Here is a 27,875-nt window from a genome sequence, read left to right as displayed (position 1 = left end):
GATTTTGTATGATCCGCGCATCTCCAAAGTCTTCGCCGGCCTCTTCATCTAACTCCATCAAAATGCGGGCGATTGTCATTCACAGGAGCCAAGGAAGGACAGGAAGATGCCGGCTGCAAACACCTGATCGGAATACTGCTTCCTCCCAGCAGCAGAGAAAAGTGTGCCAGGTCCGTTGTAAGTTGTGTATGTTTTTCCCCTTCTTTCTCGATGCTGTTGTGACCGGGACTCTCGTTGCCCACTGCACAGACTGGGAAGTGACACAGATGCTTGTGTTTCACATCAGGGTTGAAGATGAAACCCCTCGGTTTTCTGAAAGGCCAGGACAGGTCAGGCTTCAGCTGGGATCAGAACACAGAACCTGGAATGACCAACCCCCTATTGGGGCAAGAGAGCCTGGACCACCCCAGTCAAAATGTTGTCCAACGTCTTCTTGAAGACCTCCAGCGATGGAGCAGCCACAACCTCTGGAGGCAAGTCGTTCTTCTCACAGACGTCCATGGGGGTGGGGCAGGGGGGTTTCTCTTGACAACTCGTCTTCCTAATTTAACAACTGCACTTCACAACCGTGGCCAGAAAGGTGGCCAAATGGGGCCAAAACTCACTTAGCAACTGTCTCGCCTAGCAACGGAAATGTTGGGCTCCACAGTGGTCGTAAGTCGGGGCAGAAGGAGAGACCCACCCGGATCTACGTGGAGAAAAACCATGTATAATCTTAACAAGACAGGCCCTGTCTGAGGTTTCTCGGCGGCCTTGAAATAAAGCCGTTTGGGCGTCTGGAGAGAGGGGTGACCTTCCACGGCGGCTTGCCGGAGATTCGGGAGGGCTCCAAGATGGATGGATGGGGGACTTGCAGGCCAGAAGACAAAGTGTGGCTGCCAGGGCTGTGTTTGTGTTATTTTAAAAGTGCGGCCCTCTCAAAGTCAACAGGGAGGGCCTAAGGAACAGCTGGAGTCCCATACGGAGCAGGTTTGGGTCTTAACTGATCCAGCTGCTGAGGTCCAAGGAAGAGCCGCAGGCTGGGAGGGAGAGGCACCCTGGCGGCTGCTTCCAAGGGCAGATCCTGCAACCGCCTTGCTCTGAAGAGCCACCAGCTTAGAGAGAGAGAACTGGAGAATCCTGGGGCTAGAAGGGTCCTTGGAGGTCTTCTGGTCCAACCTTCCGCTCGAGCAGGAGGCCCTGCTCAGATGACTGTCCAGTCGCTTCTTGAGGATCTCCAGTGATGGGGCACCCACAACTTCTGGCGGGAAGCTGTTCCATCCATCTCTCCTCTCCTCCCTCCCTCCCTCCGTCCATCTCGGGCATCTATCTCAGGATCATAGAGTCCTGGAGGGACCTCAGAGACCCTCTAGTCCAGGGTCAGCAACCTGTGGCTCTGGAGCCCCATGCGGCTCTTTCAGCCTTCTCCTGCGGCTGAGACGGGCGCTTGCGCTTCCCTTCTCTCTCTCTCTCTGTCCTCCGAGAGGCTGACTGGGCGGGGCTCCTGCCTTTGCTGCCTTCTCCACAGGAAGCAGCTCTCAAGGGCAGCAGAGCCACAGCTTGGCCAGAACAGGTGAAGAGGCAGCTTGCCAGGTGAGCAGAAGATCAGAGCGAGGGAGGGAGGGAGAGAGAGAGAGAGAGAGAGAGAGAGAGAGAGAGAGAGAGAGAGAGAGAGAGAGAGAGAGAGAGAGAGAGAGAGAGAGAGAGAGAGAGAAATATGAATATATGTGGTTGTCCTTACTGGACTTTTAATAAAGAATGTTTAATGAAATATTTTGATTTTTTTTAATTAAGAGGTGAGGTATGGGGATAATTATGCTGTATTTAAAGGTGGTAGATAAATTACTAAAATCGTTTTTACTCTTTGGGATGAAGGGAGAGAAAGCTGTTCCCCCCACCTTTCTCCTGTCCTCCTTAGTTCCAGGTGGCTTCTCTCCTTGGTTACTTTCCATCCTTCGCTTCTTCTTGTCTCGGTTGCAGATCTAAGTCAAGGACTACCTGTAAATCTTTACCAAGCTGCCTTTATTGGCAGTCTTATCCTCACCTGTCATTTAGGTTAAGGTCAGGACAATTTGCTAAGAATTAACAGCCCCAAACAAACCCTGGATTCTATATTTGCAGGGAGACACTGCTGCCTGTTAAATTTCGCTTTCAGCCACCTGGTTATCACTTTGATTGTGAGTAACCTCTTTGTATGCAATCAGCTTTTACCGTTTTCATTTTTATTCTCCGTTCAGCTCGTATTTTATCCTATTTTATTGCTCTGGGAATAGCAGCCTGTGCTATATTTTAATCCATCACCATGCCGTGTATTTATATCAATACGAGTCATAACTTGCCGGATAGTTTTTCAAAGACTTTGGTCTTCCAGAGCTTGTACTATAAACGTAACATTTTAGTTACCTTGTTCAGAGCTTGTATAAACTGATTATCGGGTCGTAGACTCTGCGTTTAAAACGTTGCGCTCGGCTGAGCTTTGGACCAAAATAGGATAAAATTGGAATTTGAAGCTGGCCCCTGGCTTGAATCTCAGAAATGATCTTCCTCAGCCAGACTTAAAGCAAAAAAAAAAATTATAATAATAATTGGGGTTCTCCCCCCCCCAACCTTATCTAGATATACCACAAATATACCTTGGTTTTTATCCATGCAATGATCCTCATTCGTGATGGCACTTTTTGCTGTCTGACAAATGCAGAAGGACCAGTAAGAGGTCCTAGACAGGCTGCAGAGAAGAGCAACAAAGAGGATTAGGGGACCGAAGGCAAAAACATACGAAGAACGGTTGCAGGAATTGGGTATGTCTTTAGGCTAATGAAGACAAGAACTAGGGGTGCCATGATAGCAGTCTTCCAGTATTTGAGGGGCTGCCCCAAAGAAAAGGGGGGGGGCAACTTATTCTCCAAAGCGCCTGAAGGCAGGACAAGAAGCCATGGATGGAAACTAGTCAAGGAGAGAAGCAACCTAGAACTAAGGAGAAACTTCCTGACAGTGAGGACAATGAACCAGTGGAACAACCTGCCTCCAGAAGTTGTGGGTGCTCCAACGCTGGAAGTTTTTAAGAAGAGACTGGACAGCCATTTGTCTGAAATGGTATAGGGTTTCCTGCCTGAGCAGGGGGTTGGACTAGATGACCTCCAGGGTCCCTTCCAGCTCTTATTATGTGCTCATCATTCAGCTTTAAACTCCCCTGAACAAACCAGCGTCAAGGGGAATCACTTTCTCAGCTTCCCTCATTTGCAAAATAAAATGTCCTGCTGCCCAGATTTGAATTCTGGAGTAAAAAAAAAGAAAGAAAATTAAATAAAACCGAATCGGGGGGGGGGGAGGAGTGGAGGGAGAGGGACAGTTCTAATTTTGGGATGTCCAATTTGGCCCAAAATAGCATCTCTCCAACCGGGGCTGAATACGAAGGCCGCCCAGAGATGCTGACGTGGCTTTTCAACGTCTGCGGGGAGAAAAGGGGGGAACGTGTCAGAGCCGAGAGAAATGAGAGATAGAAAGACTAGAGGACGTGAAGGGCTTGAAATACGGTCCAGCCTTTCCCGGGCCTTAAACGTAGTTCTGATCATCCGCGGTAAATTGTGGGGATGTTCCCATCAATAACAAAAGGGAAGACGCGACGCCTCGGAGGGAGCGAATTTTTGTTCATGTCTGGAAACTGATTCCCCCCCCCACGTTTGGAGGGATCGTTCGGAGTTACTGACATAACGGCAGTGATTCACTTAAGAACTGCATGAAGAAAGGTCATAAAGTGAGGCAAAACTGTCTCACTTAGTAACAGAAATTTTGGCTTGCTTGTGGTCTTAAGTTGAGGATCTGTGGAAGGGCTTCCCTCCAGAAGTTGTTTTTAAGAAGAGACTGGGCAGTCTTTCGTCCTGAATGCTCTTGCGTCTCCTGCTTGAACGGGGTTGGACTAGAAGACCTCCAGGGTCCCTTCCAACTCTGTTACTCTGTTGTTATATTCTCGGCCTCATCTTTTTTTTTTAAATCTAAACATTTGCATTGCTTTCCTGCTCTTCGTAGCTTTGGGGAAAATGCAGAGCCTGCACTGGGAGACAGGAAGTCCCAGGGAATCCCGGCTTGGTTGATTTTGCAAAGGTTTGTGTGCTGCTTCTGCAAATAAAGCAGGATATAAATAAACAGAGGAAAAGAGAGAACGGGAGATGCTCTGTGCCTCTCCGTAGATGCGGGAAGGCGTATTGGCGTTATACACAATCCCTGGCTAACCCAGGAGCCGCTTGGGACACAAGGGAGAAAATACTGCAGCAGAAAGACTCTTCATCACACCTTGCTCCCCTGACTGCAAAGATACAACTCTCCGGAATTGGCTGCCGAGAAGACTCACTCCAAGGGACGTAGATGCTAAACTAGTGTCACCGGTTTTTATTCGCTTCTCCAAATGCAAAATAGAAAAATACACAGGGGAAAAAAGAAGAAGAGAATTCCGGGAAATTTAAGGAAGGAGAAAGGCAGAAGGGGAAAGGGGAAAGTCTAGCGTAATTGTTTAGAATTATTTGTAAAATTTATAGGCAGCTTATACATGGGAGGAAGGAATGAAGGAAGGAAGGAAAGAAAGAAAGAAAGAAAGAAAGAAAGAAAGAAAGAAAGAAAGAAAGAAAGAAAGAAAGAAAGAAAGAAAGACCACATTGGCAGCCCCCCCTTTTCCTGAAGAGGCTAAATGCCCCCCCCCCCCCTGTTAATTTTCTCCTAAAGCCTGGCTCAGCTGGGGCTGTTTGCTCCGGCCCCGCGTGCATTCGTAACAACAACCGGGGCTAAAAAGAAATGGGTTTGTTATGTGTGAGTGTGTTTTATGCAAAGCTCCAAGTCCTTTAAGGATTCATGAGCTCTGCCTGTTGGAAAAAAAACATGCTTTTCCTTGCTTGGCTGCAGGCACTTTGCTTCCGATCAAGCTTTGATTTCCCTGCCTGCATGTTCTCGAACTCCGGTTTATTGCACAGCACAAGCTCCCTTTTTATTGCCTGTGTTCCCTCCGCTGGGCTCCCCTTCCAATGGCAGCAACCCACTCTTAATTCATTGGCTGGGCCCTGCCGGGGAGAACAACCATTGGCCGGTCAGGATAACACTGTTTGTGGCAGCTTCACACAAACAGGCACAAGCTGGCCACAGCGAAGAGCACAACACGGGGTCGAATCTTGCAAAAACGAGGTTGAATGGCTAGGATTTGCCAAACAGGATTGCAGGTTCCCCTTAGGCAAAGTTTTCCCTCTGTCAAGGGCAGGAGGTCCTCAACTTAGGACAGTGATGGAGGCCCAGATTTCTGTTGCTAAGCAAGACAGTTGCTAAGGAAGTTTTTATTCTCCCTTCTCCTCATTCCCATCTCCTTCCTTCCTTCCATCCCTCTTTCTCTTTCCTTCCTTCCATTCATCCATCCATCCTTTCCCTCCCTCCTTCCCTCCCTTCTTCTCATTCCCATCTCCTAGATGATAGACAGACAGACAGACAGAAAGATACAGAGACAGATAGAGAAATAGACAGAAAGATAGACAGACGGATGGATAACATTTGCTTCCAGGGCGCTTTATTTGTACTTTGGTTTCCAAAGCTCTGCCGTTTCTGATGGATCTTCAAGCTAGTTAATTTCAAAGAAAAATGTTCAATCCAGGTTATCTGCCTTCTTTTGTGAAGATCTGGGAGCTGATCCCAGAAGCTCTTCTCTTCCCCGCTGAAGTTTGACGGTTATCAAAAGAAAACGCTTAAGTGGATTTAGAAGATGGAGCCATCATCTGTTTTCACAAGACAGAGCTTTCAAAAAAAAACAAAACCCAATCGTTTTCAGGAGATTGACATACTTTTCAAAGTCTGAAAGTTTCCAGGAGCAAACAACACCATCAGAGCTTGGATGGTTTATTTAGGGTCAAAACTGAGTTATTTATAGTCAGCTGGTGATTTAAAAAGCGGTGTTGTTTGCTCAACTTGAGGAACATCTCAAGAACATCTCCGTATCGTCTCAAGGACAAAAGTCTTGTCTGCAGGATCAACCCAGGTGGTATTTGTGACATATTATGGTTTTTTTTTATGTCCATGTGAACAGTTGAGAGATTCTTTTAAAAGAAGAAGAGAAGTTTGGAGATCTCCCTTCTGATCCAACCATCCCAGAAAAGTTGGACACGTCATTCGGAAGATGCTCCCATTAAAATACTTTGCTCTTTGCCCTCAAACTTCTGAGTGTTTCTCATCCTGTTTTTACTGATATATTTCTGCAAAGTTACATCAGGGGGCAAAAGGAAAGGATCACAGTCTCTAGTTGAGGGTCTGCTTCGTGTTCTGACTTCTGCATTGTGATGGACTCAGAGATGGTGGAGAACAACCGGAGCAGAGAAAGCTTAAGATCTGCACCCCGAAAGCTCAGCGAGGATCAAAGAACAAAAATAGAAAGAAAAATCTCATATAAAAGACGGAGAGGTTAAATCATCACTGAGAAAAGTGACGTAACGGTAATCTTGTACTACAAAAATGGTTGCAGCAAAGCTAAAACTCAGTTCAGTTCAGTTCACATCAAATCAGCTCAGATCCACTCAACTCAAATCCATTCCATTCAATCCACTTCAATTCAGCTGAAATCAAATCAATTTAAATCAGTTCAATTCAATTCAGATCAAGTTTTTATTAGGATCCGGAGACCAACATAATAAAGAAGGCGGGGTACAGTCAGTTAAAAAACATAGTTATATACACTTTCTGTTTTAATGTATTTTTTATGACACTTTGTCATTTTGCTTTGGACCTGGTGCTTTTTTAATTAACGTGTGTGTGTGTGTGTGTGTGTGTGTGTGTGTGTGTGTGTGTGATTTGATTGGAAGGGGTTCAAAAGCACGGGCCGTCCACTTATGGGTGACGAAGTTTTTGTCGTGTCCGCACTCAAGTGAAGCCCCACTTCCAACTTTATTTCTCTGTTTATCAAGATTTTATCAAACAGTGTAATTACACCATCTCTTTTGAAAACAAAACAAAACACACTGTTATTTGCAAATGTAAATATGTTTACACTGAAAAGAATAATATCCTGTTTCAAGCGAGGGAGGAAAACAAGTGACAGACAACATTGGTTTTACTCGGAATAAAATAAAAATCAGTGAGGAATGAAACGTTTTTAGAGTTAATCTAAGTTACTCGAAGTTACAACAACACTGGTAAAAAATGAGCTAGGACTGTTTTTCAAACTTCTGAACGTTGCAGCATCCACAGGTTCATGTAATCAAAGTTAGATGCTTGGCGACCGACTTGTATTTATGACGGCAAAACCCATTTATCAACTGACTTGCTTTTTGGGACTACCTGCATTTTTTCTGTGAGATAGTGAATAAATAGCTGTTGATACAGACACACATTTACACATACATGTATACATATCTACACACATGATACAGGCCATTTGCGGAAGGATTTGACTTTGGCATCAGCGTAGTCAAGAACAGCAAAGTGATTTCCTTGGAGAAATTATTTGTGGAAGATAAAATAACAACTTAAGTTGAAAAAAATTCATTGCACAGGTTCTCTTAATCTTGGAAAGAAGTGTCAAGATCAAATTCCCTTTGATTCATCTAATTCAATGGGGGAAAGTTGCAAATTAAAAATGACATCATTGCCACGGCGATGTTGTTATGCAAATGGGGCAGCGTACTTGAGGAAATCATTGCAAGGACACTGCTGGCGTCCTTGGCGTGATGACAATCCTAGGCAAACGATGTGAGCCACCACGAAGGATGGACAAGGAACTGCCCAGTCATTCAGGGTCAAACAATTTGTCTGTTGTTTGCAGACGATGTTTAGGCAAAAAAAAAATTAGGTGCTGCTGAATCCAAAGTCTGTTAAATCAGGTGGTCTGTTAAATCAGAATGTCACTCTATGGGGCATTTTTCTTGAAACGGAAAACTTAGAATCGTTTCCTGCTTTTTCTAGCTGGGCCATTTTCTTGCCTTTTCTAACACAGGCACAAAATATTCTTAATATTCCCCTACTCCCCAATTCAGCCCTTAAAACCACCCCAGGTGGGATTTGTACCCTCACACAGCCCCCCCACCTCCGGTTGCTACTTTTCCTACCTTGGCATTCATTTGCTCACAGTGTCAAATTTGAAAATGAATTACCTTAATGAAGCTTGCCTCAATGCCCCCCCCCCCCCCCGTGGCTAATAATCATAATGTCAGAAACAAGATTAAGCCTGTTAATTTTCACTCTCCTTTTTTAAAAAAATCCTCTTTCTTTGTGGTGTCTGTGTGTGCGTGTGTGCTTCTTCACACATTGTATTATTATTTTTTTTGTACTTTAATGAGATTCCCTGGTTTGGTGGCAATTCGTTTGCACCGATTGTCTCATTCTTCATTTTTGTAAGCCTAATTGTTTATTTTTTCTCTCTCTCCTTCCGTGAGATCTCATTAATTGAATAACCTTTCAGCTGCCTCGCCATGCACCAACAAATTCCTCTGTATTTTGTCTGTGTGTGCGTTGTGCAGCTGTGCAAAACACCTTCCGTAGTGTCCTGTCTTGAAAGTTTAAACAATGCTTGCAGGATATTTCCCTAATGGGTCACCTTTGAAGAGTGACGGGTCCCGTCTCGAAGCTGGAAACATCTAAGTCAGGTTAACAAGTCCCCCACTTACAACACTTCATTTAGTGACCATCCAAAGTTACAACGGCGCTGAAAAAGGGACCAATTTTCACACTTACATCCCCGGGTGCCGTGATTAAAGTTCAGATGCTCGGCATCTGACTCGAATTTACGACGGTTGTAGTGTCCCCAGGGGTCACGTGATCCCCTTTTACAACCTTCTGACAAGCAGCGTCCATGGGGAAGAAGCCAGGTTCGCTTAACAGACGTGTGACTCACTTAATAACAGTGGCGAGAAAGGTTGTAAAAGGGGGCAAAACCAACTGAACAAATGTCTCACTTAACAACAGAAATTTGGGGCTCAGTCGTGCAAGTCATAAGCAGAGGACTACCTTGTTTATTTAGACATTTCTGTATTATCAACTAGAACATAAAAACAGAGTTTGACGTGCAGGAGGGAAGCCGTGCATGGAAAGGTGATAAGGGATCTGGAGGACGGATTGTGGGATGGAGGGAAGGAAGGATGGATGGATGCTTTGGGAGTTGTGGCTGCTCCATCACTGGAGGTCTTCGAGAAGAGACTGGACGGCCATTTGGATGGTGTAGGGTCTCCTGTTTGAGAAGGGGGTTGGACTAGAAGACCTCCAAGGTCCCTTCCAGCCTTGTTAGTCTGCAATCCTGTCAATTCAGTGATCTCCAGTGATAAACCATCCAAAACCAGGGGAGATAAACTTTTTTGCTTACATCCCAAAGGATGCTACTCTATTCCCTGAGTGGAGGAAGTCTTGACACCCAGAGGCTCAACAAGGTGGGGGGAAAACATTCCCCCCCCCAATATTCTTTATCTGGTTGGGGGGAAGCCGTAAGAATACCCTGGATGAGCAGGTTGAGAGAGACGATATTTCAAGGCATCCCACCCCTGAGTTATTTCAGGCCGGGGAGGTTTGCATCAGCATCTGGAAACAAAGAGGAAGGGGCTGCAATTGCTAGGAGATTGGGGTGATACAGCCTAACAAATGTGCACCGATAGCAATCTCCCCGGCTGTGTCCCCCCCCCCAAAAGGCAGTTTTCCAAACACTCTGCAACACCACCACCCTTTCACACCCCCCCCCCCCTTATTTCTCCTTATTTCAATCTGCGCTTCACCGTAAAACATTGGAAAAGACGGATGAAATTAATGTCAAATTAAATTCAGGAGAGGGTGGGTGGGGGGACATCTTGCTAAAGACAAGCCTGTCTCCATTCATTAATAACACACTGCAGTAAAAGAAACGCCAAAGCCGTCAAAGCTGTCCTCTTCCCTTCCTCGTTTTGATTTTTTAATTTATTATTTTTTTCCCTGGGTCCAATCGGTAATCAATTCCAGGGGAAGATGCTGGAAGAGCTGATAAGGGTGATAAACCGCTCAGACAGGAGCTGTTCATGATTGGGAGGGGAAAGGCAGAAAAATGATTTTTTTTAAAAAAACAATAAATGGAAAATTCCTAATAAAGTGAGATGGGATTTAGAATCGCCAAAGGTCTGGGGTGGGATTCATTGGAGGAGGAAAAAGTAAGTTGTGTCCTTATTGTTGTTATACATGACGCACACACAGAGACACACACAGAAAGAAAGAACAAGAGAAGGAAAGAGAGAGAGAGGGAGAGGAGAGAAAGAGAGATTAAAAGAGAGGGAGAGGGAAAGAAGGAGAGAAAGAGTAAGGGAGACAAAGAGAGGAAGAGAGGAGAAAGCGAGGGAGAAAAAGGAAGAGAACAAAAGAGGGAGACAGGAGAGAGAAAGAGAGAGAATGAGAAAAAGAGAGAGAGTCAGATCTCTTTCTCACAAACGCTGCATTTATGATGGTGTAAGAGTTGGGCCATTCAAGAGACAACCTGTTTGGAAAATGCACCTCGGAACAAGCCCAAAAGTGATATATATATTTTTTTCATATTTCTAGGGGAGCACAGCTGAATGCAGGTTGAGTTGAAATTCTGGAACCACTGAAGGGTGAGTTGAAATTCTGGAACTATTGAAGGTTGGGTTGAAATGCTGGAATACTCTGAACCGTCAAAGTCCCTGTCTTCCATCGCCAGCTGAAATATTTCCCCTGTTTCCTAAGTTCCACAAGTCTCTTTCTCCTGGACTTCAAGGTGCAAGAGAGGTTGTCCAACTCAGAGATCTGAAGTGATCATTTTTGGAGAGCCATCACACCACGCGTGGTGGCTGGCTGACCGAGAACTTTTCTGTAGATTTGTTTCAAGCCCACGTTCTTCTGGTCTTCTTCCTGCATCTGTGGTTTTTCCTCCAATCTGCCTGAACGTTTCTACATGTGTCACGACCACCGTGTCTGTTCGGTGTTTTTGAAGGAAGCAGCTCTGCCTAATTGGTGCCATTTGGTAGGCTCTTTGTGTCTCCTTCAAGCCCATGTTGTATTTCCATCCTCTTCCTGCATCTGGTCTTGTGTTTCTCACAGGAAGTTGAGAAGGGGGGATAAAGTCTCTTCACACCGAGCCAATGCAGGAACCCAGCAAATATAGGATTACATGTAGAATCCTAGGGCTGGAAGGGACCTTGGAGGTCTTCTAGTCCAACCCCCTGCCCAAGCAGGAGACCTATACCATTGCAGACAAAGGGCTGTCCAATCTTTTCTTGAAGACCTACACTGATGGAGCACCCACAGCTTCTGGAGGCAAGCAGTTCCGCTGGTTAATCCATCTGGGATTACAGAATAACAGAGTTAGAAGGGACCTTGGAGGTCTTCTAGTCCAACCCCCTGCCCAAGCAGGAGGCCCTAGACCATTCCAGACAAAGGGCTGTCCAGTCTCTTCCAAAAGATCTCCAGTGATGGAGGATTCACCACTTCTGGAGGCAGGTGGTTCCACTGGTTAATTGTTCTCACTGTCAGGACGTTTCTCCTACCTTCCAGGTTGCTTCTCTCCTTGATGAGTTTCCATCCCTGGCTTCACACTCTGTCCTCAGGTGCCTTGGAGAATAGGTGGGACCCTCACTCAGGGTCTTCAGCCCCAACCAGCAGAGCTCCTCCCATTATCTTACTCCCCCTCCTGCTTCACGGAGGCCAAATTGCAGAGCTTTCTGTCAAGTGTCTTCTGAGGAACTCCATCTTAGCAAGTACATTAGGCAACATTTGCTCTCCAGAGTCAGAAAATACTTGTTTTCATCTGTTGCACAGCTTGGCTTGAGTAAAAACAGAATATTTCTCAAACGGAAAAAAGGAGGAGTGGGTGGAAAGCAGAATGCGGAGGCCAAAAATCAGATATTAGTCTTTGATTCTTGACTTCAGAGTTGTGTACTGATCACCATCCCAAAAGGAACGGGGGTTTGTTTCTAAGACCTGGCTAGTTATTTCCGAGCCAGGGATAAGCCGTCCTTCCATTGTCAGTAATCAGAGGTTCGGGTCCTTCGACTGGCAGGGTGGCTTCTCATGCCAAGGGGAAACTTAGGGGCCTTTCCAGAGGGGCAGAAAAATAGTCTTTGATGACAAAAGAACACTTTTAGCAGTCCTGAGAGGGCAGGCCACTCGTGTGTAAGCACAACGCAAACCCCCTCCCTTCTGGCCCTGACGAGGCTGCCTGGTTGGGCTATGAAATCTCTTATGAGAAAACCATCAACCCTGGAGAGCACCAGGGACCTCACAGTCCTCCTCCCACTCCTCCTTTCTGCAAACTGCCTTTTAGCACTGATGCTGTTCCCTAGTTGGGTCATGAAATGTCTGCAAGAACGCCACCCAGCTCAGAGAGTACCAAAGACTCCATAGTTTTCCTCCTCCTCCTCCTCCTCCTCCTCTTCTGCACAAACCCCATTCCATTCTAACACTGATGACATTTCCTAGTTGGGTCACAAAACGTCTGCAAGAAAACCACCCAGCTCGGAGATCACTAAGAGCCCTGCAAACACTTCCAAGCTCTGTTTTGGGGTTTGTCGGTCGCCCCTTCCTCACGGTTTCCTCCTGGCTGTCAAAATGGCTGGCCTCTTGCCAACCTAAACGGGGGGGGGCCGACACCGTCCGCCCTTGGCAGGCGACAAACCCTCCTTGCTGTAGCCCGGGGTGATTAATTTGTTTTTGGCAACACATGTTTTCCTCCGTGGAATGAATTACCACGTCCTTCTCAGCCTGCATGACAAATACCTTTATTGATTAAAGTCCTTAAATATTTACACTCTTCGATGACCTTTTCCGTTCAGCTCGTTTGTCTCTAAACGCCTCTCCGATTCCTTTTGCCTCTCTGCAGAGCGAAACGCCCCTGGGGCTGGATTAGACCAAGGAAAATGCTTCTCCCCCCCCCAATCCTCAACAGGTGCTCCCCAAAGTCCTCCTTTGCATTTTCAGAGCAATTTTAAACCTCCCAAATTTATTGGCGGCTGTCGGCCAGCAGCTGAGAAGCCCAAAAGAGGCAACACGCTGCAATTTGCTGGTGAGGAAGCTCGTCTTACACAGGTTGAGTAAGCATTGAGTTACGGTACTCCATTTAGCGACCATTCAAACAACGGCACTGAAAGAGGCGACGGGTGACTATTTGTCACACTTAACGACCACTTCAGCCGCCTCACGGTCACATGATCAAAATTCATAAATATGGCAACTGATTCATATTTATGACGGCCGCGGTGTTCCAGGCTCATGGAATCCCCTTTTGCGACCTTCCGAGAAGCAAAGTCATAAGAAGGACTGGGTGGATGGATGGATGGATGGATGGATAGATAGATAGATAGATAGATAGATAGATAGATAGATAGATAGATAGATAGATAGATAGATAGATAGGAAGATGATACACAGAGAGAGGAAAGAATCAGGAACTATGGATAGAAAGAGCAGCCTGGCAGAAAATTGGCATTCCAGCAAATTTGCATTTTCTTCTCTCCAGGAACTTCCTGTTTGGGAAGAAAAGGCCTTTTGTCCACACACACACACCCCTATTAAGAGTCACCCTGGGTTCAGCTTTATGTAAATTGGTTCTTGATGAGCAGAGCCCAGGAAAGGATCATTGGCTAGGAATTAGCCCAAGCAAACAAAGGAGAAGAGAGATGAGGAGATTGCTGCATTTGCTCCCCTCTTTCAGTAAATAAATCTGTGTCTCGGCAGGGTGTGCAGCACGCCAGAGGGAGAAGGAAAGAGAGGGGGGTGTGAGGGAGGGTCTAAGCATGCCACAGGCCTAGAAGCTTGGGGCAAATCTTTCTAACTGTCATCGTTACATCTGCCTGTCTCTTTGTGTATCTATCTATCTATCCATCTTCCTACCTATCTCTACCTCTCTCTCTACCTCTCCATCTATCTATCTAATCTAGCTATAACTTTCTCATCTCTCTCTCTCTCTCTGTGTATATCGGTTATCTTCCAAATTAATTTGTGCCCATCCTCTTCTTTGTGGCAGCCCCTCAGATATTTGGGAGACTGCTATCCTGTCCCACCTCGTCCTCCTTTTGTCTAGACTGGCCATACCCAATTCCCGCCACTGTTCATCATATATTTCAGCCTTCAGCCTCTTAGTCAGCCTTGTTGCTCTTCTCTGCACTGTTTCTGGATCTAAGCATTCGTGGTGACCAAAACTGGATGCCGTATTCCAAGTGTGGCCTTGTTAACACTTCATGTGATCTTGATCTTGATGCAGCCTAGATTGTGTTGGCCTTTTGGGCAGGTGCCGCACACGCCCGGCTCCTGTTTAAGGGATTGTCCACCAGGACTCCGAGATCCCTCTCACAGTTGCTACTATTCAGCCAGGTCCCTCCTATTCATTTGGCTTTTTTCCTGCCTAAGTATAAGACTTTACTTTTCTCACCAGCTTAGTTGGCTTTATTTACGCAATGTTATCGTGATGTCCCTGACTCCAGTGTTCCTTGTGTGGGAGGCTGGCATTCCTTCCTTCCAATATCCAGGTATTAAGACCTGATCTGTGTAATGAGAAACACTTAAGCGTAAAGCAGTAGAGGATGCAATTTCAGAAACACAACAGGGAAGGGATTTTCAGATCTTCCTCGTTCAAATCTCTCTTGTCGGTCTCAGAATTTCAGCTGTTCTGCACCGGTCTGCTGTGTGGGGGAAGATGGCTGTCAGGAAGGGACCTGGCCAAATTTCCTTCCCATGATTTAAAAAATAGCAGCTAAAAACTAACCCGCTGATAAGTAGATTTTAAAAGGTTTCTGAATCAACGACCAGTATTTCCTCAACATTTCAAACAAACTGTTATGAAAATAACAGACGATGCAAAAATAGGTATATATATTTGGTGGAACCACCTTTGCCAAAATATCGGCTTTCAGCTCGTTTGCTGATATGAAAACGGTGGCCATAACCGACGGTCCCCAGGTCAAATTTCAGAAGAGGGCCTGAACAAGCGAAGCTCTGATGATGAATGAAGAAGGCATCGGAGGCTCTTTGCGTGTTCTGCTCCGTTGGGGATTCTGTCACAGCCAGGGCAAAACGGCAGGAATTGGTGGATGGGAGACCACAGTGGGGAGCCCAAACACCCCACTGCCTTCCACACAACGATTTAGTTCTGTCCTGTCCCTGGCCTCCAACCTTCAAACACGTCTCTCCTAGCATACCTGTGAGGCTCCAAAGACACCGTGAGGGATGGCCACCTTGAGATCAACCCCAAAGAAGTCTCTTCTAACGTGGCCTTGAGTTCCACAGGCACCACGATTGGAGAACCTCTAAAAACCTCCTCCATTGAGGGATGGCCACCTTGCGAGTCGAAAAATGGCACCCTCGTGGTCCTTCCCCCCACCCCAGCTGGCAGGACGTTGCTTCAATTTTGCCCTGATTGTCACGTGGCTGGAAGGGCTGACTCACTAATGAAGCTTTGTGCGTGGAGATCGGATCTGGATCAGAGTCTGGCATCCGGCCTGTGTGACACAGAGTCATCCTTTTAAAAATACATACATTAAGTGTTGCCTGCAGGGGGAGAGAGAGAAAGAGAGATGATGTTTGTGTGAAATCAACCGAATCTGGAAATGAGGCTTAATGAGGATCTTCCCTGCTTGCATTCCGGGTGAAAACATTTCTACCTCAGCTCCCCTTACGTCGCCATTTGGGCACTGGGATGTGGGTTTATTGGGTTAAATCTAGAAATTTAACCTGGTTTATGTTGCAGGAAAGAGACCATCCTGGGCTCAAGGACACCGGGGCTACCCTGGCTGACTTTGCAAGTCTGGGGCAAGATTAGGAATCTAGAGCTCAAGTTTGCTGGATATCAGTGTGGCCGCTGGCTGTGTGGTGCGTCTCGTAGAGCGGAGGATAACAATTTTGGGGGAGAAAGAGGCAGAGGAGTCTTTGGTCTAAAGGAGAGAAGCCGTTTTGGCATTGTTGAAAATTCCTTCCTTCCTTCCTTCCTTCCTTCCTTCCTTCCTTCCTTCCTTCCTTCCTTCCTTCCTTCCTTCCTTCCTTCCTTCCTCCCTCCCTCCCTCCCTCCCTCCCCCTCCTCCTCCTCCTCCTCCTCTCTCTACACCCCATCCCTTCTAACACTGAACGAGTGATGGAGCTTAAGTTGGGTGCAACAGCTTCTTCTTTCCTTCTGGATTAGCTTCACTCCAACCAGGAGGCCTGTTCAGGGATACGTGGCGAAGGTTGAAAGGAACAGGAACCGGAGGCGGTTCCCGAACTGGCAAACACTTTTTCTTCCTCCCATTCTGGCAGTCAACCATCCCTGTTCCTAAAAATCCACCCTTTTCCTTCCTAGCAGCTCTTCCCCCACCCGTTCCCATGATTCTCCCTTTTCCCCCTCTTTCTCTTTGGCAAGAGCGATGGAGGGAACCGGGTATGGCTACCCTGAGGAAGAGAAGGTCTCTAGGGGGACAGGACAGCGGCTTCCAGGGATTGCCACAGAGAAAGGGGGGGGGGTTTCCACCTCTTCTCCAAAGCACCAGAAGGCAAAGATAAAGAAGCAATGGAGGGAAACTCATCAACCTAAAACTAAGGAGGAATTTCCTGGCGGTGAGAACAGTTAACCGGTGGAATGGCCTTCCTCCAGACATTGTGGGCGCTCCATCGCTGGAGGCTTTCAAGAAGAGATGGGAGAGCCATTGGTTAGGAATAGTCTCCTGGGTCTCTCGCTCGAGCAGGGGTTGGACTAGAAGACCTCCAAGGTCCCTTTGATTCTACAATTGCATATCACTGCATAAGGCATGTGCATTGCAACCTGGGACATCCCCAGTCTGCATCTCCCCGCCATAAGAGTGACCTAGTCTGTATCCCTTCCCAGCAGAGTGGATCAACTCAACTCTGGAACCGCAGACAGGAATTCCACCGGTTCTGCCAGCTTTTGCCCCCCTTGTGTCTCCTCAGAAACTGTCTGGTAATAATAAGCAATTACTGCTCTTAAGCGGGACCGGCGTTTGACCAGCGTGTAGACAGCCTCTTACATTCTCCATAAATCCTCTAATAAGGACGCATCTATTAACAGCCTCTTTCCGGCACGTTCCTCATTATCCCCTGTTCCTTAGCAGCAGCGGCCTGGTCTTGGACAGGCAGAGGCCCTGGCTGCAGAGGGCTTGATCAAAGGCGGCATCGGCAAGGGAGGGCCCCAGGAGCCTAGGAAGGCAGCAGCCCAGCCCCAAAGGAAGCGTTAGTGCCGCTTTGTAAAGCCACACTTGGAATATTGCACCCAGTTTGGGGTGCCGTGATGGGAAGAAGAGGTTGAGACTCTGGAAAGAGTGCAGATGAGAGCAACAGGCTAGCAGCCTTCCAGTCTCTCAGGGGCTGCCCCAAAGAAGAGGGAGTCAAGCTCTTCTCCAAAGCTCCTGAAGGCAGGACAAGAAGCAAGGGATGGAAACAAATCAAGGAGAGGAGCAACCTGGAACTAAGGAGAAACTTCCTAAAAGGGAGGACAATGAACCAGTGGAACTGCTTGCCACCAGAGGTGGTGGGGGCTCCACCGCTGGGCAGCCTTTTCACTGGGACTGCATAGGGTCTCCTGCTTGGGCAGGGGGCTGGACTAGAAGACCTCCAAGGTCTTTTCCTAGAATAAGCTCAGGAGGGTCTTCTGCCTTATTGGTGATCAAATATACACCGTTTGGAAACGGTCCTAAGCCGAGCCGTGGCCTTGCGGATGCCTTAGTCATGCGGAAATACTTTAAACTGCTTTAAAAAACAAAAAGCAAGCAAAAAACCTGTTTGTGTGTGGGGGGGAGCTACCCCAAAGCGCCAGGAAAGAAAACAGGCTGGTTTTAAAGTCGGTGGAGTTGGAGAGGAAAAAATGTTGTTATGGAAACCGATGGCTTGCATTCTCCAAAGGAAGATCAGGATTCCGTTTTAATAAGGGGAGAAGCCACTGGAAGGTAAAGAGACAATAATATTTCTTTCTTTTGCTTTTTCTTTTTTCTTTTGCTCCCCCCCCCCTTGTCAGATTGAGATGTGAATCTCAATCTTTATTTCTCTCTCTCTCTCTCTCTCTCTCTCTCTCTCTCTCTCTCTCTCTCTCTCTCTCTCTCTCTCTCTCTCTCTCTCTCTCTCTCTCTGCTGGAGAGTTGAATGGTTGGAGAGAAAGCAGGGACCTTGAAAGCCATGAGTGGGTGGTCTCCAGATGAACCACGGATGAGCGGAAGGAAGCCGTGGGTGGCAGGAGAGATCTGCCTGCTAGAAGAAGAAGGGGTGGTGGTGTCACTGCAAGGCTTCCTAGGACGGAGAACCTCGCCTGGCTGATGGACCACCCCCCTACTTTCGTCCTCACCTCACTGGAAGTGTAGCGATGATGGGTGATGAAGTCGCCCTCTAGTTGGGTGGTGAAATGTCTGCAAGGGAAACTCCAAGCTCAGAGAGAACCAAGGACCCCACAGTCCTCCTCTTCCTCCTCCCCCCACTCTCTTCTAGCACTGATGATGTGTCCTAGTTGGGTCATGAAACATCTGCATGAAAGCCACCATGCTCAAAGAGCACCAAGGACCCCACAGCCCTTTTCTTCCTCTACCTTTTCCTCCTCTTCCTCTTCCTCATCCCCCTCCTCCTCCTTGCAACCCCCCTTAGCACTGATGACGTTATCTAGTTGGGTAACAAAACATCCCCAAGAAACCCCCAAGCTCTGAGACCATCAAGGACTCCACAGTCGTCGTTGTCCTCCTCCTCCTCCTCCTCCTCCTCCTCCTCCTCCTCCTCCAGGACAGGAAGAGAGATTGCTGAATTTTTTTTTCTTAATCTGCCACGTGGTTTTTTAAACCCAGCCTATCCGATCCCCGGATTTGGTCCCTCTTGAGCAGTTATATAATCTTGTTAGCTTAGCGTGGAGGAAATTAAAGACGAAAGACAAATTAACTAAATTGCCTTCACTTACATAGATGCATTAACCGGCGGGCTGACCGCCAAGCCATGATGGGGGCCACTTTGAGAGCTTGAAGCGGAACCCTCTTCGCAGCAGCCGCTGCTGCTAATCCAGGCTGAAAGGGCTTGGCGTGGCCTTTCAGCAGCTGCTGGAAAGCATGACGGGGAGGGCCGGATTGCTGAAGCAGAGGTGGGGAAAGGGGCTCTGCCCTCCTTTGCGTACTTTCCTGCTGCTGGACGAGGAGAATTTCTAAAATTAACTGGGCCTTGTTTCCCCTCTCTGTTGCCCGAGAGTATCTGGGTGGCCCTCCTTCCCTTGGCACTTCCGACGCAGGAGCAGCAGGACATGCAAAATTGGGATAAGACAGGACAGGACAGGACAGAATGCAGAATGGAAAACAGAACAGAGCAGGACACGGTAGAATGGAATAAAACCAAATAGAACAGGACGACAGGACAGGACAGATCCCTCCAGGCAGGGACTGGCAGCAATTAATGCTAATATTCATCATTTCTCTGCTCAGGTTTACAGAGAGAGACGTATTTTGGCAGAAGACACATGGCCCCAAAGATAATTGGAAAAGTTTATGTTAGAAACAGCTTATCTTGGGCAACACAAATAGTGTGTTTATCTTGTCCGTGGCTTTATCTGCCCATCTAGCGATTCTTCATATTGTCTCCTTGCCTAAATGAGCTCCAAGGATCACAGAATCCAAGGGCTGGAAGGACTCTGGAGGTTTTCTATTAAATAATCAAGATAAATTATTGCAAGATTCGTGAGGAGCAACGAGACTGCCGATATTCGGTCGTTTCAAACCGATTGTAATTATATTCCGTACAGGTACAGAACAGGTGGTCCCTGACTCAGCTGTGAGAGGAAGGGGAAGGATGGGAAGGGAAAGGGGGAAAAATGGGAAAGGAAAGGAATATAGATACTGTAATTTCCCACTTTTTTTAAAAAAAAAAAACTAACCAACCTCATCACCAGTATAAACAACTTCATATTCTTGTCTTAATTAGCCAGTATAAAACTCTCCATAACACATTTCTTAGCAATTAACAAATCAAATAAGCAGCGTCCTTTCCTTATCCAGTTGTCAGCAAACAGCTCTCTTGAAATATTAAAATTAATGAACAAATACAAAACTCAACTTTCTGCATCTCAGCTGCAGGCGAAGCCTCATTGCCTCAAGAGGTCCCAACACCGTAGGATAAGCCTAAAATTTCACATTACAAAAAGAGGACCTTTCTCCCTTAAGCAGGAAGCCAAATTCCAATGCATATTTAAAAGAGGAAAAAAACATCTAATTTTAATTTCTGAACATCCACGGGTCAAGACGCTGTGGAAACCTTTTGGCTCACCTTCCGTGCGGTACAAATCTCGAAAACGGCTTTAATTTTGCTTATTTATATTCTGTGACGGGGAAGCTTCCTACGAAAGGACGCTTTCATTTTTCCTGACCTCTTTTACAACTTGAAATTAATCCTTCTCATCACCTCCTCGCTGGCATTTTAACTAATTGCCTCTTTTTTAAAAAAAAAAAGGAAAAAGGTTAATTTTTTTTAAACTTTCCACTAGTTATGATTTTAACACGGCATGGATTTAACTTCACCGCTCTTTTTTTCCAGCTCAAGTTGCTTATTCCCCAAAATATCCTTTTGTTTATCTGCATTACAGCGATCCTGTGAAGTAGGAGGGGCTGAGTGCAGATCCTTAAAAATGACACCATATTGGATGTCAGAGACATCTCAAACATCCAGTCCTGTTTGCACCGAGTCCGGCATGTTGTTCAAACTCATATCACCCTGAATTCTGCTTACAATTTTCTTGCAAAATCTGATCCAGATCCATTAACCAAGGGAACGGTTTGCCACTGGAAGTGGTGGGTGCTCCATTGCTGGAGGTTTTCAAGAAGACACTGGACAGCCATTTGCCTTGAATGGTATAGGGTCTTCTGCTGGAGCAGGGGCTGGACTAGAAGACCTCCAAGGTCCCTTCCAACCCTTTTCTCCCTCCATTGCTTCTTGTTCCGCCTTCAGGTGCTTTGCAGAATAGGTGGACCTAAATAGGTCTTAAATTTAGGTTTACCAGAAGGAGAGTCCTTGGTCTGTTAAAAGCATCAGTTTCAAAAATTATTCTCTTTTTTCCCCTTTCTGATCATGTCCATCTTTCACTTTCCCCAAAGCCAACCGACACTCAGAAAACGAGACACACCTTGGCTGTTTTGCTGGTGAAAATTTAGGAGAAGAAAAAGCAATTCTTCCCCTCTTAAGTAAGTGCAAATTATTTAACCGGGTCCTGGAAGGAAAAATGTTCGGGAATTAATTTGCTTCAGATTTTATCCAATTTTCTCCTTTAGAACCAATGCTGTTCTCCAATTAAGTAAATGTGTTTTAGAATGGGGTAAAATAATACCCATTAAGCCATTTCTATTGGGAAGGTTTTTCTTGCCAAAACAGCTAAGTTAGAAGGAACGTGTATAGAAACGTATGTGCATTTCCAGACATTTTTAATTAAAAGCAAACTGAACTGGAGATTGGGAAAAATTTAAAAAAAAAAAACACCCAGAAAGGAAGCAGAATCCGTGGACTTCTCTAACTTATTTGCAGACCACTGAGTGGTGGGCTTGGCTGAGGACGCCTCTGCTGACATTTCGGTGCCAAAAACTGAAGTGCAAAGATTTGAATTCGTTTAAACCTGAGTGGCTTTAAAACGTGTGGACTTCGACTCCCATAATAGCCAACCATGCGCTTTTTATCAAACCTAGAGCAGAGAGATTGCAGAGGAAGGCATTAAAAGAGAGTAAGCAGGCCTCAATGGAGATACAGATCAAAAGGGATGCTTTAGCATAGCACAAAGCAATTCTGGGAGCTGATGTCCATCCATGCTGGCTGGGAATTCTGAGAATTGAAGTCCACCCATCTTAGAGTCATCAAGTTTGAAAAGAAAGCTCTGGTTTAAAGCTTTGCAATCGTTTGTTGTGGCCTCTGTGGGTCAAATCTGATCAGGAACTATCCTCAAATCTTACATCCATTATGCCAAATTAAATACGGTTCCCTGGTTTGGAAAAGAGAAGAGTTTAGCACGGGGGTCTCTAGCTATCTGAAGCTAAACCTTTGAAATCCTGGCTTCCCAGCCTGAGCAACTTGATGTTTTCAGACCCAAAGTATCCATGGAAAAGAGAAGGAAATTAAACACGAAAATTTAATTAAACCATTGCCTGATCACTCTCTGTGGAATGGACGCTGGCTGCAAAGATTATTTGTAAGAGAGCAATAATCGCACCTAATTAGGGTACGAGTCAACCTGCGGTGGTGGTGGTGATGGGGAAGGAATTGCAAATCCACTTGTCCCATAAACATTCAGGGGAGCAGAATCTTATTAAAGATATGTTTTATAGTCCCAATTACATGCCACCTCCCCTTCGGTTTATTCACGGGGGCTCTTTCTGATTTAAGCCCAACATAGACATTTAATTGAGAGACAGTATCGGTCTGTTGCTTTAGTCCAAGGGCAAATTGTGGCAAGCTTTGATGGTTGCAGAAACTGGGCTGGGAGAAAACACAAAAACGCACAATTTGCAAGGTGATTGTTTAGCAAGCTTTGCAAGGCTCGCTTCTTAGAACTAAGGAGACGTTTCCTGACAGAGATCATAATTCACCAGTGGAACCGCTTGCCTCCAGAAGTTGTGGGTGCCCCATCACTGCAGGTCTTCAAGAAGAGTGGACAGCCATTTGTGTCAGACGTGACTCCCCAATTATAAGTTCAATCCTTCTCCCAATCTTTTCTTGTAATCAAAATTTGGAAACCATGTTTAGATGTCTTGAAGGAGCTTCAAGCTAAGATTCTGGGGACTTCAGGGGGCTTCAGTTTGTCCAAGGTATGAGAATTATCGTGGATCTGGGGTCTTTTGAAGCAAGTAAGACTTTGAGAAGAAGGACCACCTCTCTTGAAGCTAAATGAAGTCACTTGTCTTCTCAACAAGCATGGAGTGTCTTGCCTTCAAGACATCGTGAAAAGGAGAACGTGGTTTCAAGGAGTTGGGGGTGTCCTTTGCCAAGACATGGAGGGTGCCACCATTCGGGGAGCACCTCAATCGCTTGAATTGGGTCAAGCCTATCACGAGCGAGGTCTCCAGAGCAGAACAGCTCCAGGGGAATCTGTTTGTTTTCCCTTCTCTGCCGTAATTTCACAATTTTGATGTTTAAGCCTCTCTCTCTTCCAAGTTTGAAATGCTATAGATAATTTAGGGCAATAACACTTAAATTATGACTCATCTGCCATAACTATAAATTATACATTTTCGAAATGAATATTCAAGGCTTTCCATTCAAAGCAGCAGCTGGGGATGGAGAGAATCTACTCCCCACCACGTTCCAGTCCAAACTGTGGGGTTTGTTTGTTTTTTAAAATTTTAAGTGTGGAAAAAAAATGTGGGGAGGGAGAGAGGGAGGTGACGGCCCTCCGCTGAGCAGAGGAGAGTTGTGGGCCACAGAGGGGTCTCTGGAGAGCAAAGTGAAGAAAGTTGAAATATTACTCCGTCAAAGAGTCTTGAGGAAGGGAAAACATCACTTCTTCCAGCGGAATAAAATAAGAAATTGCATTCTTAAAAAGCAGAGGGAGGTATCTGATCTTTGGGGGATGGAGAGTAGGTATTTGGGCACGAATTGGATTTTAAAAGCAGGTCCGGGAAAGGTTTCCCAAAGTGGCAAATCAACATAGGACATGGAACGGGGTTTCCTACTCTGTTACTCTACGATCCCAGATCAATTCATCCGTGGATCGGCTTGCCTTCAGAAGCCGTGGGTGCTTCATCACTGGAGGTTTTTAAGAAGTGATCGGACAGCCATTGGTCCGGAATGGGTTATAGGGTCTCCTGCTAGAGACTAGATGACCTCCGAGGTCCCTTCCAACCCTGTCATTCCATGTTCTGCATTCTAAGCCTCTCCAGTTGTAAAAGGCAGACCGTTCCAAGCATCGGTTGCAGAGGAACACAGCTTATTCTCTAAAGCTTCGGGATTTCCCGTGACCTCCCCGTGGCCCAAGCGGATGGGCAGGGGGGTTTAAGCCTAACCCCATCGGGACACCCAGAGGCCGAGAGAAGGCAGTGGCTGGAGGAATATCCCTAGCTCCAAACCAATCTGTTCAATTGCCTTGAAAGGATTGGATTAACCGATCAATCCATTGAAGCAAATTGAACGCAACGCATCCGACTTCATTTGCTCCGACGTGAACGGATTCACGCGCTCTCCCTGTCTCTCTCTGTCTTGCTTGCTCTCACGCTCCCCGCAATAAACAACTTGGGCTGAGCAGTCCGAATCGATCCAAACCCAATAAGCCACGATTCCGAGGTGGAGCCCAATCGGATTCGGATGTCAGAATCCAAGTGGGATGCTTTTCGGATGCAGCTTCAGCATCGGAAGAGAGTCCGGTCAATTTGGGGTGATCGAACGCCAGGGTTGAAGTGAATCAGACACGATTCGGTCTATCAAAGTTTGAGCAAACTCAGCAGGTGTACATCAGCTCATTTATTGACCGTTCAAAGCACAGAAAAAAGTGACTTATGACCATTTTTTACACTATTAGCCATTGCGGCATCCCCTGCTAGTCATAAAATTGGGTGTGAATCATGTAACAGCCAACTTGCTTAGCGACTGAAGTCTTGGTCCCGATTGTGAGGACTGCCCTTATTCGTCTGCAGGGAGGGGCACAGCCCCACCCCACCCCAGAGACCCCAGCTAAGGTGAGACCGTCTCTTTGGGCAACTCCATTCGAAATGGAAACTAATGGGCTGCGTTCCCAGCCATTTTTATTCTCCCAAGGAATTATCGGAGACTTTAAATAATATTCTTCTCCAGCCTGGAGAAGTGATGTAGAGATTTCAGAAGCAATTACTGTCACTTCCCTTGGAGATACAACTCAGAGAGGAGAGGTACGTAGGCCCTGCTGTTGAGAAGAAGCCTTTATTGACGTAGATGTGGAGCTACGGGTGAGTAGCTGTCTCCCTGGGATCAGTGGGGCCTCAGGAGCATCAGACAAGGAAGGCCCAACAGCGGTTGTAATGAATTGACACTCTGCCTTGGGGGCCTTGGGGTTCACCTCCAGAAAACAGATTCTGTCTTTCACCGCTCTCCCCACAGCAGAGTTGGTGGAAGATCTGGTATCATCTCCTTCCCCATTTAACGATCTCCGGAGATCTCCCAGAATAGCATCCGTGTAGATCCAGGGAGTCCTCTCCACAGCTCTCTTTCGGCCAGCATCAGAAGTGAAGGCGCTTCGGAACAAAGCGCAGCTCACTACTCCAAGGAGAAAACAGGGAATTCTCCTAGAAGTTCTCAGAAACGGTCTTGGCACTGGGCAGTGAGCTTGGCTGGCTACCTACACAGTCCAATGGAAGTGGGGTTCCTTCACAAATGCAGACATTTCATTTTGAAAGGACAGGTCCTTCTCCTATGGTGAGGCTCTCTGGGAATGTTCTTGAGAGACATAGAACATAAGAGATTGAAGGGACCTCGGAGGTCTTCTAGTCCAGCACCCTGCTCAAGCAGGAGACTTATACCATCCCAGTCAAATGGTTGTCCAGTCTCTTCTTGAAAAGCTCCAGTGATGGAGCACCCACAACTTCTGGTGACAAGCTGTTCCACTGGTTAATTGTCCTCACTGTCAGGAAGTTTCTCCTTAGTTCCAGGTTGCTTCTCTGATTGGTCAGTTCCCATCCGTTGCTTCTTCTCCTGCCTTCTGGTGCGTTGGAGAATAGGTTGACCCCCCTCTTCTTTGGGGCAGCCCCTCAAATACTGGAAGACCACTCTCATGTCCAGTCCTTCCAACAGGAAGAAAAGCTACAGTCAGGGCAACAGATAGATAACAGGACGTTAAGCCCACAGAAGAAAAGGGGTCTGCAGGTATTCCTTGGCTTACAATGTAAGCAGGACCAACATTTCTTGGTTTTGCTAAACCAGTCATGGCCAGTTTTAGTAACCCTGGGCTTTTTTGTAACAACCAGTTGCAGCTCAAGGATTGTCGGTTAAGGTTAAGGTCGTAACCCTGTGGCTGATGTTTGGCACAGAATCTGTTTGGTGTCTGTCTCCTGTCCATGAGACTGGGGTTTCGCCCTCCCTTTATTGTTTGTCAGCCGTAATTTGCCTTCACATAAGCGGCTGATTTAGCTAAAAATAAAAAATAAAAAACCTGAAGAGGGGTCTTATCTCCCCCTCCCCTTCAAATTAGTTCTTCTTATTTCAAACGGAAGCCTTTGTCGCATCTGGCACTTAAGTGACAGGCGGGCGACGCCAGCCTCTCTTTGCATTAAAGTCGGTGGGACTAAAGGATTCATCAAAGTGACAAGGAACACACACAGGCAGCAGCCTCGCAACTCCGCCGGCTTAGCCACCGCCCCCTCCCCGGGGGGGGGGAGAAATAAATGAAGGGCTTGGATCCGGTTCAATTATTTTTTAATTTTCAGCAAAGTTAGTAAAAAGCAGGAGGGGGGGGGGCTTTGAGAGAGCCAGCCAAATATTCCATCAAGTCCCGGTTCCATTAAAGGCTTCCTCTGCTATGAATACTCAATTTTGCAAGCCATCGGTGGAGTGGCATCAGGGAACGTTTGCGAAACGCCGCCTGCGCTTCTGACTTCCTTATACGGCCTCTTTATCAGCTCCAGCTTAAGTGGCATTGCACACCCTCCTGTGCAGTCGAATGCATTCTTGAGAAAATGGATTTTAATTTAGCATGTTGCCAGGCAGCTGAAGGTACTTCGGAGGTTGTGTTCCAGACACGGCCACGTTGCAGATTGGGTGGGCTCTTCAGAAGGAAAATATCGCAAAACTCTGGGAGGCGGCACAACCGCCACTAGCTTCTGCTCGGGCCTGAAAGGGAAGCAAGGACATCCAGCCGGTCCCCCGGGATGGGAGGGGAGAGCATGTTAGGGGTCCCATCGATTAGGGGTGACCACCAAAAAGGGCCTTATTGGCGGTGGCCCTTCCTGCATGGAACATCTTCCCCACAAGGGGGTGCTTTTCTGAAAGGGCCTAAAAATGTGGTTTGGGGGACCACAACCAGACGGAGCCGATCAAGGGGCTGATGTAGAACATAGAATCATACAGTTGGAAGGGACCTTGGAGGTCCTCCAGCTCAAGGAGAAGACCCTAGATCAATTCAGACAAGTGGCTATTCTTGAAAACCTCCAGGGTTGATTGTGTTGTTGCTGCCATGGGGTGCGAGGTGTGTCTCACTTAGCAATGGGAATTTTGAGGCTCCGTTGTGGTCACAAGTCAAGGACTATCTGAAAGCTTTTCAGGAAAACAGTGGGTTTACCTACAATTTATCGCCACCTGTCCGGAAAAAGAAAAAACTATTTTATACTCAGACTGAAAAGGAGTTCTGTCCCCGACAGAATCAAAATGTAAAGGAATAGAATACGAAAGCAAATTTCTGCGAGAACAAATTCTACGAGTTAAACGATAATAATAATGTGTACAAAATCTGGGATTTCAACAACTTCTCTTCCCGTTTACGACTTTAAAAAACCCCACAAAACCATCGAGTGATAAATTATACCTTTTACACTTCCAAGCACAGGATTTTCTTTCTAACTTTCCGGATTTTAAAATCAAATATTCCCTTTAGATCAGCGAGACAATAAAGAACTGCAAAGAATGTTCTTGTTTTTTAAAGTGTGGCTTCTCACAGACGGGTGGAAGAATTATCAAAATGTATGAGGACAAAAAGAAACAATAAAATTAAAAAAGAGCCTGCTATCCAATCTTTATAAATACAGGAGCTGTGGATTAATTCCCCATGCAAAATGTTTCTGACTAGCTCGGGCTCCTGAAAGCGTCCAATTTCCAAGTTCTTCCGAGGATAAAAAAGTTTAATTACAGAATGGAAATTCAGGCCAAAACTAGGGAGAAATGTTTAACATTGTTCTTCCTTTTTTTGCAGATCGTCTGGTGTAAAGTTTGAATGGGCCGACTTGGAGATAAGAAGGAGCTAATTAATGCCTTGATCAAAAGACGGAAGGTTTCCAGATGCCGCTGAAACTCGACTTTCAGAGATCCCGATTGCATTGCCAACG

At 46.4% G+C, this 27,875-nt stretch overlaps 1 long non-coding RNA gene across 1 annotated transcript; it reads left to right on the top strand.

The window, feature by feature from the left end:
- Positions 1-395: 395 nt before the first annotated feature.
- On the top strand, positions 396-27,875 carry LOC310648135. The gene is made up of 4 exons (XR_014494020.1): positions 396-473; positions 10,489-10,538; positions 20,988-21,074; positions 27,743-27,875. It is a non-coding gene; the product is annotated as an uncharacterized lncRNA (long non-coding RNA).

This window comes from Vipera ursinii, assembly GCF_947247035.1.
Source record: "Vipera ursinii genome assembly, chromosome: 17".
Taxonomy (NCBI): Eukaryota; Metazoa; Chordata; class Lepidosauria; order Squamata; family Viperidae; genus Vipera; species Vipera ursinii.
This window is presented reverse-complemented; position numbering and strand designations above follow the sequence as displayed.